The sequence below is a fragment of the Chiloscyllium plagiosum genome, chromosome 16 (assembly GCF_004010195.1).
Source record: "Chiloscyllium plagiosum isolate BGI_BamShark_2017 chromosome 16, ASM401019v2, whole genome shotgun sequence".
Classification (NCBI taxonomy): Eukaryota; Metazoa; Chordata; class Chondrichthyes; order Orectolobiformes; family Hemiscylliidae; genus Chiloscyllium; species Chiloscyllium plagiosum.
In genome coordinates, this window is record NC_057725.1 from 4163143 (window position 1) to 4176577 (window position 13435).

General features: G+C 40.5%; 1 protein-coding gene across 3 annotated transcripts in view; it reads right to left on the bottom strand.

Moving 5' to 3' along the window:
• Positions 1-8118, bottom strand: part of csrp3 (cysteine and glycine-rich protein 3 (cardiac LIM protein)) — a 43680-nt gene extending 35562 nt beyond the window's left edge. The window contains exon 1 of one of the 3 annotated variants that reach the window (XM_043705368.1): positions 8013-8118. The gene's annotated coding sequence lies outside the window, so the exon portion shown is untranslated. The remainder of the gene's footprint in view (positions 1-8012) is intronic. The other 2 variants (XM_043705367.1, XM_043705369.1) reach the window with 2 other exon arrangements.
• Positions 8119-13435: the final 5317 nt, after the last annotated feature.

Here is a 13435-nt window from a genome sequence, read left to right on the forward strand (position 1 = left end):
GCCCCCACCCCACTCTGGCCTATCACCCTCACCTTGACCTCCTTCCACCTATCGCATTTCCAACGCCCCTCACCCAAGTCCCTCCTCCCTACTTTTTATCTTAGCCTGCTGGACACACTTTTCTCATTCCTGAAGAAGGACTTATGCCCAAAACGTCGATTCTCCTGTCCTTGGATGCTGCCTGACCTGCTGCGCTTTTCCAGCAACACATTTTCAGCTCATCTCATCCTGCTCAACTTGAGAGAGCATTGACCCAAACTCCTCAGGCTCTAGACATAAGACATACAGAAAGCACAGCAGAATACAGCTAGGTAAAAGGCAATAGTGGGACAAAGAGAGGAGCATTACTCTCAGCGGATCTGAGTATTCAGAGTGCGACTGGTGGTGGATGGCCTGGATCTCGGCTGAGATTTCCCAGAGTATTTGAGCCTCCTGACTTGAGGCAAGAGAGCTACCACATAGACAGGGCCAGTAGCAACAAATACAAATTATTGATAATTCCAAGAGGCACAGCTATGTGCATCCTTTAACACTAGATCAACAGCGAGTTAATTTTTAAACTTGTGGTTTTGTCTGAAACATTGTCAACCTCTTATGACCTTCTGACATTTTCATGAAAAACTTGAATCAGTTAAAAGGTGTGTGTAGAAGATCTGTTCAAGATATCTGGAAAAGCATAATTTGTTTTCAATTGAGGAAAAATTGTGCTTATGTTGCAAGTATCAGGTCGTAAATTTTAGATAAGACAAAAGCACAGAATGTTTGAGTTGTATCTTATTTATACATTAGTCTGCTGCCAACATGAATGCTTGTGTAAATGTTTCATTGGTTTATATCTAACAGATCAATTGGGTTCATTTTCAGAATAGCAAATCTCTGTGAATGAGGAAGAAAGGCTCTGCATTGCAAGTCTTTCACAGCTTGTCTAATTTGGTGAAAGGCTTCTGTCACGTGGGACAAAGGACTTCGCTGTGATCAACACCATGATAGGCATTGCTACTCTGAGCCAGCAGTCTCTGCTACGTTTGCATCAAGACAAAGATAGTGGGTCTGAACATGGCTGATTTGCTGACCTCTTTTCTTCTCTAGGATTGAGCTTTTCATTTCTGTTCATCTCTTCCATTAATGGCTGTCCAAAGACATTACGGCTGACAGTGGCTGTCACCCAATGGCCTATGTCAATGACTCAAACACGCATCCAACTTAATCAATGGTTTTGCAGACACTGGATGTACTAAAACGTTCTACACCCAACAATGTCCTTTAAATGCTGTCACTGTTGTCAGAAATACAGCAGCCAAGTTGGGCATGGTGAGATCCCAAACAGTAATGGGATGGCATTAAAGACTGGGACCTTGAAAAATCCACCCAAGAGAGCAGATTGTGACTATCTCAATTGTAAGACAGTAGCAAACCCCGTCCACAACACTTCCTGATTGTCACACACTTGTGACCATAGCCTGGATTTTGCATTGGGTAATGAATGAACGATACCAGCTGCTGGTCACATTTACACAGGATCACTGTTTCTTTAGGCATTTTCATTGTAACCTGCTGTTCCGTTTTCCAACAGCCAATGCGTTCTGATGGGGTCTCACAATCAGGTACTATAACAGCAATTAGACAAGATTGAATCAATAATGTGTTGAAAATACATGCAGTGGGTGCGTTATGGTGTAGTGCTACTGTCCTAATCTCTGAGGCTGAAGACCTGGCCTCAAGTCCCACCTGCTCCAGATGTGTATCATAACATCACTGAACAAATTGATTAGAGAATGCTTACAATGCTATTAGGTTTTTTAAAACAAAACATGCAAGATGAATCAGCTCATAACAGTTTTCTCTGCCAACACTCTCTTAGATGCCATTTGAAGGTTCGTTTAGATAAGACCCTAGATTCTAGATCCTCAGCTTGTGCACAGATGTCTATGTTCCGACTTGGACTTTAATGGATCTGTCAGAGAGTGGGGACACAGATCTGTACGAAATGTGAGACCATCATGCTGGAGGGAGGAAGCAGAACAGGGATGCCAGATTGATATCGATTTTTCCAAAGTTAGGATATACATTTAAGGTGAAAAAGAAAGAGACAGGCTCAGTGTTTCTCTTCAAAAATAGTAGTTGAGACATATGTCATTTCAGATCATTCCAACATATCTGGTAGTAGTTGGTACAAGGGTGTAAAGAGCAGAGGACAGGAATCTGCACAACATATCTCAGCTCTGGCTGCATAGACACCGTTACCCCTGATGAGCACCACCCAATAGACATGGTGTTTGAGTAAACTGCAACAACAAGTCTTTTTAGCGTGGCTTATTAGCCATGGGAGAATAGGTCAGAATTAATCATACGCTCTCATGATGAGTGACCCTCCAGTAAAAGTGGGGAAAGAAATCTTTGGATGGCAGCAGTGGGAACATTGATCAACTATTAATTTTAGACCTTAAGCCTCAAAACAGCTCAATAAATTCTCTTATTAATGGTACTATGAGTCATTTACAACACATGGACTGCAGCTGTTCAGGAAGGCGCTCACCTTCTCAAGGCAGTTACCGATGTGCAATAAATACACAACCAAAGATGCCCAAATGCCATAAATTAATACAAAAAAGATATTCTGTTAAAAAAAAATCACGTTTCTACTTGGTGAAGAAGATCTGCATTGCAATGAAAAACATTTTGGAACAAACTTGTGTTGAACACAGAGGATAATAAATAGGAACATTGACAATGCAAGTCATCAATGATAAATCCTCTGTCCTACAGAAATATACACCATACCCTATTTATAGTCTGGCCTTCTCAGATTTAACTGAGGCACTTTAATGTCCTAAATATTCCATGACAAAAATTATGTTTCAATTTGGCCGTGTAACAAAAATATCAACACGATATGTCTGCAAGTTCCTAATCTATTCAAGGAGCAATGTATAGATTTCAAAATGTTGGCAGGCACTTTAAAGTTCTAGAACTTTCTCTGAATAATAATAAACATTGCTAAATATATAAATAGATACATGGACCATGCAGGACAAGTTTTCAAATTGTTTGGCAGTATGCTGTCGGTAGGAAATTATGTTAAAGGCAACATAGCATTTTTACGCAGATGTTCCACTTATTGAATTTGTGGCTATTGACAAAAATATAAAACTAGCCCACATAAACAGCTTCATTGTGATATTGAAGAGAAATTGGAGGCACATTTTTCCTGAAAACAAAGATTGTGTTTTATACAATGTAGCAGTGTCAGCTGTAATTCAACTGGTAGCACATTTACTTTTAAATCACAAACATCTGGTGTGAGTCCAACACCAGGTGTTCAGTAAAAGAATCAAAGCGGATGCTTTGGTGTGGTATTACTGCACTGTCAGAGGTGCTTTTTATCTGACGACATGTTAAACTGAGGCTGCACGTACCTGATTAGGTGAATGTGAAAATATCCCATGGCATTATGCAGAAGAACAGGGAATTTCTCTCTGACCCCCTGGCCAGTACTTCTATTAAACAATGTTACCGGAAGAAGTTTTCCTGGTCATCGTCATTTTGCTGTCTGTGGGAGTTTGCTGAGTGCATGTTTGAGTAGGCATAGGCCATTCGGCCCTGCTCTAGCCTGCTCCGCCAGTTAATCAGATGACTGTACATGCCTCACTACTCCCAGTAACCCATTCAAATACACAAAACAGGAACAGGAACATAAATGCCATTTTATATAAATGCAAATGTTCCCTTTCTCTTCTGGTAACAAAATTAACAGGTAAAATGCATTATTTCTGCAATGGCTATTTTGTTGGAAGAATACTCAGTACAAAAATATGTAGTCTTTCTGTTTGTACATCAAAATGATCAATGTTTATTAATAATTTTTTAAAAATCCAATCACAACTTTATTTTCTAACCAGTTCTAATATATTCTATACCTTATACCGAATAATTATAAGATTGAAATCTAATTGAAGGATTATAGAGCAATAAGACACGACCAAAGTTGAGGTGATTTATCCTGTGGATCCAAAATAGGAGAGAGAGAGAGAAAGAGATATTTTTCTCTTTTTTTTGTTCTCCTACAGCCTTGACTCTCTCACCAGGTATGACTGCCCCTATGCCAAGCCTGTAAGGATGGAATGCTATTTAGTCCCTGTGAGCATCACAATCCTATCCACTTCCACAAGTACTGTCCGGCTTTGGAGAAACTGATTATGGTAGGTAATACCTCAAAGTACGCGGTACTCCCAGGAAGAAAGCCACACTATATTCTCTTAATTAAAACTGTTGCTCTGTGGATCCATTCACTACATTAAAAAAGGGACTGTGTTGCTATACGATAAACACTGGTATGTTTGTTCCTCCAAATAACTTCCCTCTTTCATTCCAAAAAAAAGCACAGAAAATATTGTTAACCACATTGGAAAGTAGCAACAGTGAAGGAAGATATATTTTGCAATTAAAGAAAGGCAAATTTACAATGAGAAAGCTTGCTATGATGGAATTAGAAATGTGAAAACACATACACACACACATACGCGCGCGCACACTCTTTCACGCACACACACAAATACGCACACACACTCTCACGCAAACACACAGGCGCAGACACATACTCACTCACTCACTTAGTCACTCACTCACTCCTGGGTTTATCATTATCTTGAAACTTTGTCTTGGAGTTGCTGGTGTTGGACTGAGGTGGACAAAGTTAAAAATCACCCAACACCAGAGTAAAATCCAATAGGTTTATCTGGAAGGTGAAAGTAAGGACTGCAGATGCTGGAGATCAGACTCAAGAGTGTGGTGCTGGAAAAGGACAGCAGGCCAGGCAGCATCCGAGGAGCAGGAGAGTCGACATTTCGGGCGAAAGCCTTCATCAGGAATGAGGTTGTGAGCCAAGGGGTGGTAAGGTAAATGGGAGGAGGTGAGGCTGGGAGGAAGGTAGCTGAGAGTGCAGTAGGTGGATGGAGGTTGGGGTAGTGATGATAGGTCGGAGAGGAGGGTGGAGCGGATAGGTGGGAAGGAAGATGGACAGGTAGGACAGATCATGAGGGCAGTGTCGAGTTGGAAGGTTGGATCTGGGATAAGGTGGGAGGAGGGGAATTGAGGAAACTGGTGAAATCCACTTTGATGCCATGGGGTTGGAGGGTCCCAAGTTGGAAGATGATGAGTTCTTCCTCCAGGCGTTGGGTGGTTAGGGAGTGGCAATGGAGGAGTCCTGGGACCTGCATGTCCTTGGTGGAGTGGGAGGGAGAGTTGAAGTGTTCAGCCATGGGACGGTGGGTTTGGTTGGTGCGGGTGACCCGGAGAGTTTTATTTGGAAGCACTAGTTTTTGGAGCGCCGCTCCTTCATCAGGTGGTTGCGGAGGTTAAGATCATGTTCACAGAATTTATAGCCAAAGCAATCCAGTGTCATGGAAATGTGATACAGTAAACAATCTTAGATTAAAAGTTTCATCTTTTAGAATGGGATATGCTGGTTTTTGTTCTTTGATATGTAAATCCCAGAACTTCTTTTAAATTACATTCTCAAGAGTTTTACATTGATTCATGCAACAAAATAAAATGTAATTCTGCAAAAACAAATTCACTCCATAAAACTTATATGTGTACACATGTAGATGTGACAGATTGAGTGTGCATGTGATGTGGATGTGAGTGCACATGACAGAGTGTGTGTAAGCTTGGTTTCGTGTGTGCGTGACTGTGATGGAGTATGTGTGAGAGAGTGTGTGTGTCGGTGTGAGTGTGGGGGGTTTATGTGTGTGCATATGAGAGAGAACTTGTGCATGAGGGAAGGTCTGCGTGGGTGCGCGTGTATGTAAGATTAGACACACACACACACACACACTCCGAAAGCTAGTGCTTCCAAATAAACCTGTTGGACTGTATCCTGATGTTGTGCGATTTTTAACTTTGAAACTTTGAATTTTTTTTAACTCTGTCTGCTATTGTCAAAACCTTTCAGTTCTGATATAAAGGAAGACATCTCTGCATGGACAATATTTCCCCATGTGCTAGGGCAGCCTGTGACTTAAACTGAACAGAAGGATGGGTGATTTCACTGATTGCTTCTCTTCTTAAAATCCTCTTTGCCCATAAAAAAAACGAATCTATAAATGTATTCCACACTTTGTGGTGGCTGGTTAGCTCAGTTAACTAGATGGCAAGCATTTTAATTCCCATTCTGACTGTAGTAGACTTGGGACCTGTCCCCACGTTCTACCCCTAATGTTGGAAAGCAATAGGAACCCAGTATTAGTCCGCAACAGCTCGGGACAATGCATCGTGACAATAAATTATTATTCTACTCTGATGAGCAAGGACCCAATGTCAGGAACAGCATACAAAAATGAATGAATTGCACACTACAAAAAATGTATATTCTGATTGAAGTTACTCTTTATTTTAGATGTTTTATGCTTCTTAATTATTGATTTTTAAAAGAAACAAACCAAAATGTGGATTTCGGGACATAGGCTGATGGGCTAATCCTGAATCACGAGGTGAAGTATCAGTTATCGTTAGTAAATGAAGATGAGCCCACACTACTTGGTTAGTGACAGGACTCTGTTTATACAGAATTTTACTGACAATGGTTTGTTTTTCCTGTTTGGGCATGGTCTTTTTAAAAATGACTAAACAAAAGCTAATAGTATTAATGTTTCAGGTAGCAAAGCATTAAATGCAATTGTTTGAAAACAGCCTCTTCTATTAGAACTTTGACTATATTTATAAAGATCTTTACTGGTTCAAGTTTACATCTTCCTGTTGAACTCACTCACAGCTCACAATGTGGATTTGTCCATTTTAGTTAGAGTTTAAGGAAATCCCATGTTGACAACTAATTCACAATTCTAAAAGCAGTAAGAAAAGTTTGTAGTTTGTCCTGTCTACATTCACCCACCATCACACTCGTAGTCCGGACACTTATTAGCGTTCTTAAAAAAAACTTATGCACGTAATTGTTTGAAAAATAATTTTCTCTCCTTTCCCCACTCCTGAAGGACTCCCTAGGCTGCATATGATTGAAGCCATTCAACTACAAAAAGCAGCACAGCAGTATTTGAGTCTCTTCTACACGACATGTACACACAGATTGATCTACCAGACAATAAGACTCTGAGATGAAGCAACAGAAGTAGACCATTCAGCCCATCAAATCTACTATACAATTCAATGAGATGACGCCTGACCTTAACCTCAATCTGCAACTTCACTTTTCTGCCTTTTCCCAATAACCCTTGATTCCCCATTACTGATTAAAAATCTATCTAACCCAACCCTTGAATATACTGAATGACACAGCCTTGACAGCGCTCTCTAGTGAAGACTTCCACAGTTTCATGACCCTCTGAAGAGGAAATCCCTCCTCATCTTTGTCTTAAATGTGCAATCCCTTATTCTGAGATTATGCTGTCTGTTCCTAGAATTCACCCATGAGGGGATATAATCTTTTCACATCTACTATGTCAAATCCCTTAAAAATCTTGCATGTTTCAATAATGTAATCTTTTATTTTTCTAAACTCCAATGAGTCAAAACCCACCTTAGCCTCAGCTTTCCTATGAGGAAAATTCCTCCACCGTGGAGATCAACCTAGTGAGCCTTTAATGGACTGCCTTGAATACCAGTATATTTTTCCTTCGATAAAAGGACAAGACATTCCCATAACCTTATAACTTTTCCTTAAAACAGGCACTGAGCCAGTCAACTACCTTCCTCTTTACATTCTCTCCTTACCTTTATTAAAATGTGTTTAGCTTAGAAACGAGAGCAAGGGATGTTAGCACTGGTACCCTCCTTTACACTCCTGTGCTCTGTGTTAATCACAGTGACCTTGGTAAGAGTAATTTCTGTGCTTATGTGAGTTTACTTCTAGATAGTGGGTAAAAAATGCTACAACATATTTCTCTGCCATGAAAATATATGCAAACAATTATGTTTGAAGAATTGCATTTAAAAATGATTTAAACCAAATGACAACTACATCTGAAAGCAAAAGACTCAGAAAGGCGATACCTTACCTGTCAGTGAGGAGAGCCTGCAATAACTGGATCACTTGTCGTTAACAATCTTCCCACTGGGAGAGGCCACTTTTAATCCCTTTTCCTGGGGTCCTCAGGGTCATGCAATGTGTGACGTGACAACAAATTTTTCTGCTTAAAATAGCGAATGTCAAACCCCGGCATGAATCACTGAGTCGGAAATTAGGAGTGAGCACAGGCGTTTGAACTGCCAGTGATCCCAATGACCTACAAAAAGTGACTTCAAGCCAGACAGGCAAAAAAACTGAGATCATTGTTTATTTTGGGAACCTGATATAGGAAAGCCCACTGACTCCTAAGCACTTTGTGAAGGGACATTCTTAAATCCGTTTGAAATTTCAGAGGAACCTGCCGAGTCTTTGATTTGATTTGACCTGGGAGTGTTTGTCTGTGTTGACTGTTAGTCTTATTCTAGGCCTACAGTTCAGTCTAAGTCCCACATCATTCTAATGTTGCAGCTCAGGTGTCCATTGTAAAACATCTTGGATCCCGCCATAAAGGTCAAATTATGAAGTTTAACTAAGTTATGATGTTCAGTTCTGAGAAAGGGTCCGTGGACCCTAAACATTAACTCTGATATCTCTCCACAAATGCTGCCACACCTACTGAGCTTTTCCAACAATTTCTGATTTTGTTTATGATGTTTAAATTAGTTTCACTTAGAATTGAGTTATATCAGTATATCAGCTGAGTTTAACAGACTCTTGTGATGCTGGGGTAGTGTTCAAACAGCTGGACAAAAGATTGTGTTCTGAAGAAGAGTCACTGGGCCCGAAACATTAACTCTGTTTCCCGCTCCACAGATGCTGCCAGACATGCAGAGTTTTTCCAACAATTTCTGATTTTGTTTTTGTTTTGAGGAGATCACATTCCAAGAGCTGTGTTATCATGCATCCAAATTATATTAAAAAGCTTATTGTATTTGAGTTTTTCAAGGTATTTCTGGATCCATTTACTATAATGTAACAATTTTCATGTACCTGATTAATTGATGATTAATGTTTTAAGAATTTGATTATGGGACATGTGTGTTGCTGGCTGGAGCAGCATTTATTGCCCATCCCTCATTACCCTGGAGAAGATGGTGAACTGCTTTCTTGAACCACTACCAGTGTAAGTTCACTCACAACCTGTTAAGGAGGAAGGTCTAAGATTTTGACAAAATCACTGTGAAATAACTCTATTATCGTTCCAAGTCAGGATGGTGTGTGACTTGGTGCAAAACTTGCAATTGTTAATTGCTTGTTGAAGTATTTCTGGATACAGTTACTATAACAACTGAAATAGGTCTGTCCATTTATATCATTGGTGTTTGAAGGAGCTTGCTATTCTTAAATTGGCTGCAGTGTTTCCCACAGTGACTACACTTTGAATGTTCATATTGAATGTGAAATGCTTTGGAGTAGCTCGAGGTTTTGAAGGTGCTATTTGACTATGAATGTTTCTTTCTTTCCTTGGAGTTTGTTTCATTTGAACAACATGACTTCAATTAATAATAAAGAGATCATTTTGCAATGTCATTATCTCACTTATTCAATTCAATCTCTGATTGTTCCTGGACAGGTGACGAACTGGGTTGTTTACAATATGAATAGAGAAGCTTCCAGAATGCTGAATGATGAAGTTGTGTGTTTCTATCTCCACAGTAAAAGTAACTAAAATGCTATTTTTTCCCACCAGTTGCTGTAAACTGTTGCCTTCAACCAGAGACTTCACAATTTGTGTCTCAATCACTTCATGTTTCCTGTGAAGATGTTACATAATCTGGAGAAAGAAATTGGAAAACAAAAGGTTTTGGGAAAGCAAAGGAACATCTCAGAAATCCTTTGGCCTGGTACTTTCGAACTGTGCATCCCCAGTGTCTTTTTCCCCTGACCCATATCACCAATGTGTTTTGTTTGTTCCTTTGTGTAATGGCTTTGTGTAAATTCTTGAAATGTAAAGAACATATCTTTTTAGTTCAGGACTGAAATGTGAAAAGGAATGTTTCAAAACTAAGGATTGTTGAAGAATTGCTGAACTTATTTAAAACAAGTTACTTGACACTTATTGCAAGTGCTGTTACAAACAAGCTAGAACTAGGGGACTGAGTACGAATGGAGATTCAGCTAGCAACGCATTGCTTATTGGTCTGTTGATTAGTGACCAGTTATCCATGATAAAGACATTCTGCCAACCAAAGACTTTGTGATTGATTCCCATGTAGCCAAAAAACTTGTGACTGGGAATGTTTGGGAAAGAATCCAGTTGATCTCTGGAAGGGAAGAAGCTGTTTTATCTTTGCAGTAAAAATCATCACAAGTTTGAAGGCAGCCAGTTTATTTCCCTTCATCAGTTGCTGTAAGTTGTGAGTTTTAATTAATAAGTCCAAAACCTTTATAAAAGTTGCCTTGTGCTTCCTGAAAACAAGTGGAAGTATTTGGAGAAGGAAGATTGAGAAGTAGCATTTGGATTAGCAAAAGGATGATGTCAGCCAAGCTCTATGAACAGGGATGACTCAATTGCTTTCACACATAACACCTATTTTTTCTGTCTGCCTGTGCGTGTGTGTACATAGCGAGATCATAAATGGGTTAGTATTTTAACTGGTAGTGTTATGTCGATGATTCATAATTGATTATCTGTAGTTAGAATCTATTTATAATAAATAATTATTCCTGTCAGTACAGAAACCTGGTCTGTCCTTTCCATCGACCTGGGTCTAAGGTGAATTGGGGAATTTAAAATCTTGAACTTTCGTGATGACTTCAGGAATAGTCTGGCTTGATTTCCATCGCACTACCCGAGTGAAGTGTAACTGTGCAGGGATCTAGTCCGTGACTTCTGTTAACTTGATTCCATTAAATCAGCAGATATTTTTCAACATCTTGTTCACAGATGATATGACACCCCTCTGGAGAAGCTGGAATTTGAACCTAGGCCTCTGAAGGCAAACTGGGAACCTTGTTCAATCATTAGCTTTTGAGGCAACCCCAGAATAATGCGATCAGTGCATTTTTCCAAGTAGGTTGTAACATAATGGATACCTGTAACAGCTATTCCACTTATATCCAGAGGACTTACTGGAAGAATGCAGAAGCTATGCTGAATTTATACAAACTCTCATTAGACCCAATTTGGAGTACTGTGAGCAGATCTGGCCACCAGACCTTGGGAAGGATATAATGGCCTTGGAGGGAGTACAGCATAGGTTTACAAGAATGATACCTGGAGTTCAGGGGTTATGATGTGCAATTATGCTAATTAGGCCTGTTTTCTCCAGTATTTGGAAAGTCAGTGGGTGATCTGATCCAAATATTTAAGATATCAACAGGAAAAGACAGGGAAGATAAAGATAAACTATTTTCACTGATTGGGGATTCTAGAGGACAAGATGGTGGCACCTGGGCAATGGGAACATGAGGGCATTTCACATTAGATTTGAAACGCGGAAAATTGCTGGACCTGACTGAGTTTCTCCAGTGTTTGAAGGAAAGGCAGGTTGTGGTGTTGGTGAGCCTGTGCTCGTGGGTTCACAGAGACCCAGGTCTCCTGCTGATCTTATTGCAGTCTGTGGGATCCTGAGGAGGCTCGAAAGGATAGATGTTCACATTCACTGAGGGAAACATAGTTGGAGAATAAGGATATACTGGTTTGAAACTAACTTGTGAAGGAATTTCTTCCGGGGCAAGTGTTGTGTAGGTTTCTGGTGCTGGAAAAGCACAGCAGGTCAGGCAGCATCCAAGGAGCAAGAGAATCAACATTTCAGGCATAAGCCCTTTCCTGATGAAGCGCTTTTGCCCGAAATGTTGATTCTCCTGCTCCTCAGCTGCTGCCTGACTTGCTGCGCTTTTTCAGCACCACACTCTCAACTCTGATCTCCAACATCTGCAGTACTCACTTTCGCCATGTGGAGGTTTGAGAACCTCTGAGTGTTATGGAGAGAAAGGAGGGAGATAGTTCTCTTAAGTATCGGGGAGGCAAGGAGCTGGCACAAGAGAGGAGTTGAGGCTTGGGCACATCAATGATCTATAGAATGGCAAGCCAAGCGAGAGGAAATTTATGTTCTGCACAGTGGCTCAGTGGTTAGCACTGCTGCGTCACAGTGCCAGGGACCTGGGTTCGATTCCACCCTCGGGTGAGGGTTTAGAGGGATATGGGCCAAATGCTGGCAAATGGGACTAGATTTATATAGGATGTCGGGATAGCATGGAAGAGTTGGACTGAAGGTCTGTTTCTGTGTTGGATATCTTTATGAATGTGCGAACTCCACACAGACATTCTCCCCATGTCTGTGTGGGTATCCTTTGGGTCCTCCGGTTTCCTCCCACAGTCCAGAGATGTGCAGGTTAGATGGATTGGCCATGCTAAATTGGTCATAGTGTGCAGGAATGCGTACTCTAGGTGGATTAGCCACAGAAAATGCAGAGGTTACAGGGTAAGGATAGGGGGATGGGTCTGGGTAGGATGCTTTTCAAAGAGTTGGTGTGGACCTGTTGAGCTGAATCGCCTTTTTCCATATTGCAGGGATTCTATGATTCTAACTAGGAACATAGTCTGAGAATTAGGGCCAGACCGTTCAGGAGAGATGTTAAGTAGCACTTCTACACACACAGAGTGGGAGAGATTTGAAACTCTCTTCTACAAACGGCAGTGGATGCTGGATCAGTTATTAAGATTGAATCTGAGACAGATAACATTTTTTGTTAAGCAAAGGTATTAAGGGATATGGGCCAAAGACAGGTTTACAGAATTAGGACACAGATTAGCCGTAATCTCATTGAATGATGCAACAGACTCAAAGGGCTGAATGGCCTACTCCTCTTCTGATGTTCCTAATATCTTTTGGGGAGGTAATCTGCCATTCATATGTGGTCTAGTCTATTTATGGTTCCAGACAGGGCAATTAGAGGTGTCCAACAAATTGCTGGTGATATCCACATCTAATGAAGTAAACAAAACACAAGACAGACCTGCTGTATCCTGTAATGTAAAACTTTCATTCCCTAAAAAAAGTCTGACATGAATAGGATATCTGATTGGGGAAGTATGTCAGTGGTTAATCTGACACAACAGAATGTTGTGTGTATAGACTTGATTTCACTTGTCATTTGATCGTCTTTATTTACTGCCATTTCGTTTGGCAACTCAAGTTATTTCTGGTGTCGGCATCATCATCTGAAATAACCTAGTTTCTTGTGTTGTTGATTGATGGAATCTCTGCTCTTCTTTGAGTCAAAGGATCTCTAATGTTTAACAGGATAGTTAAAGGATATCAATTTCGGAGTATCAGTATTGATGAAGTGCTCCATGAAGTCCCATGAGATAGTGAGATCAGACGAAGTTCTGTTTCCCCAGGGTAGGGCCAGATGTGGTTCCTCCTGGTGATCAGAGGCGATTCAGGAGCAGTGGTGAATGTGGCT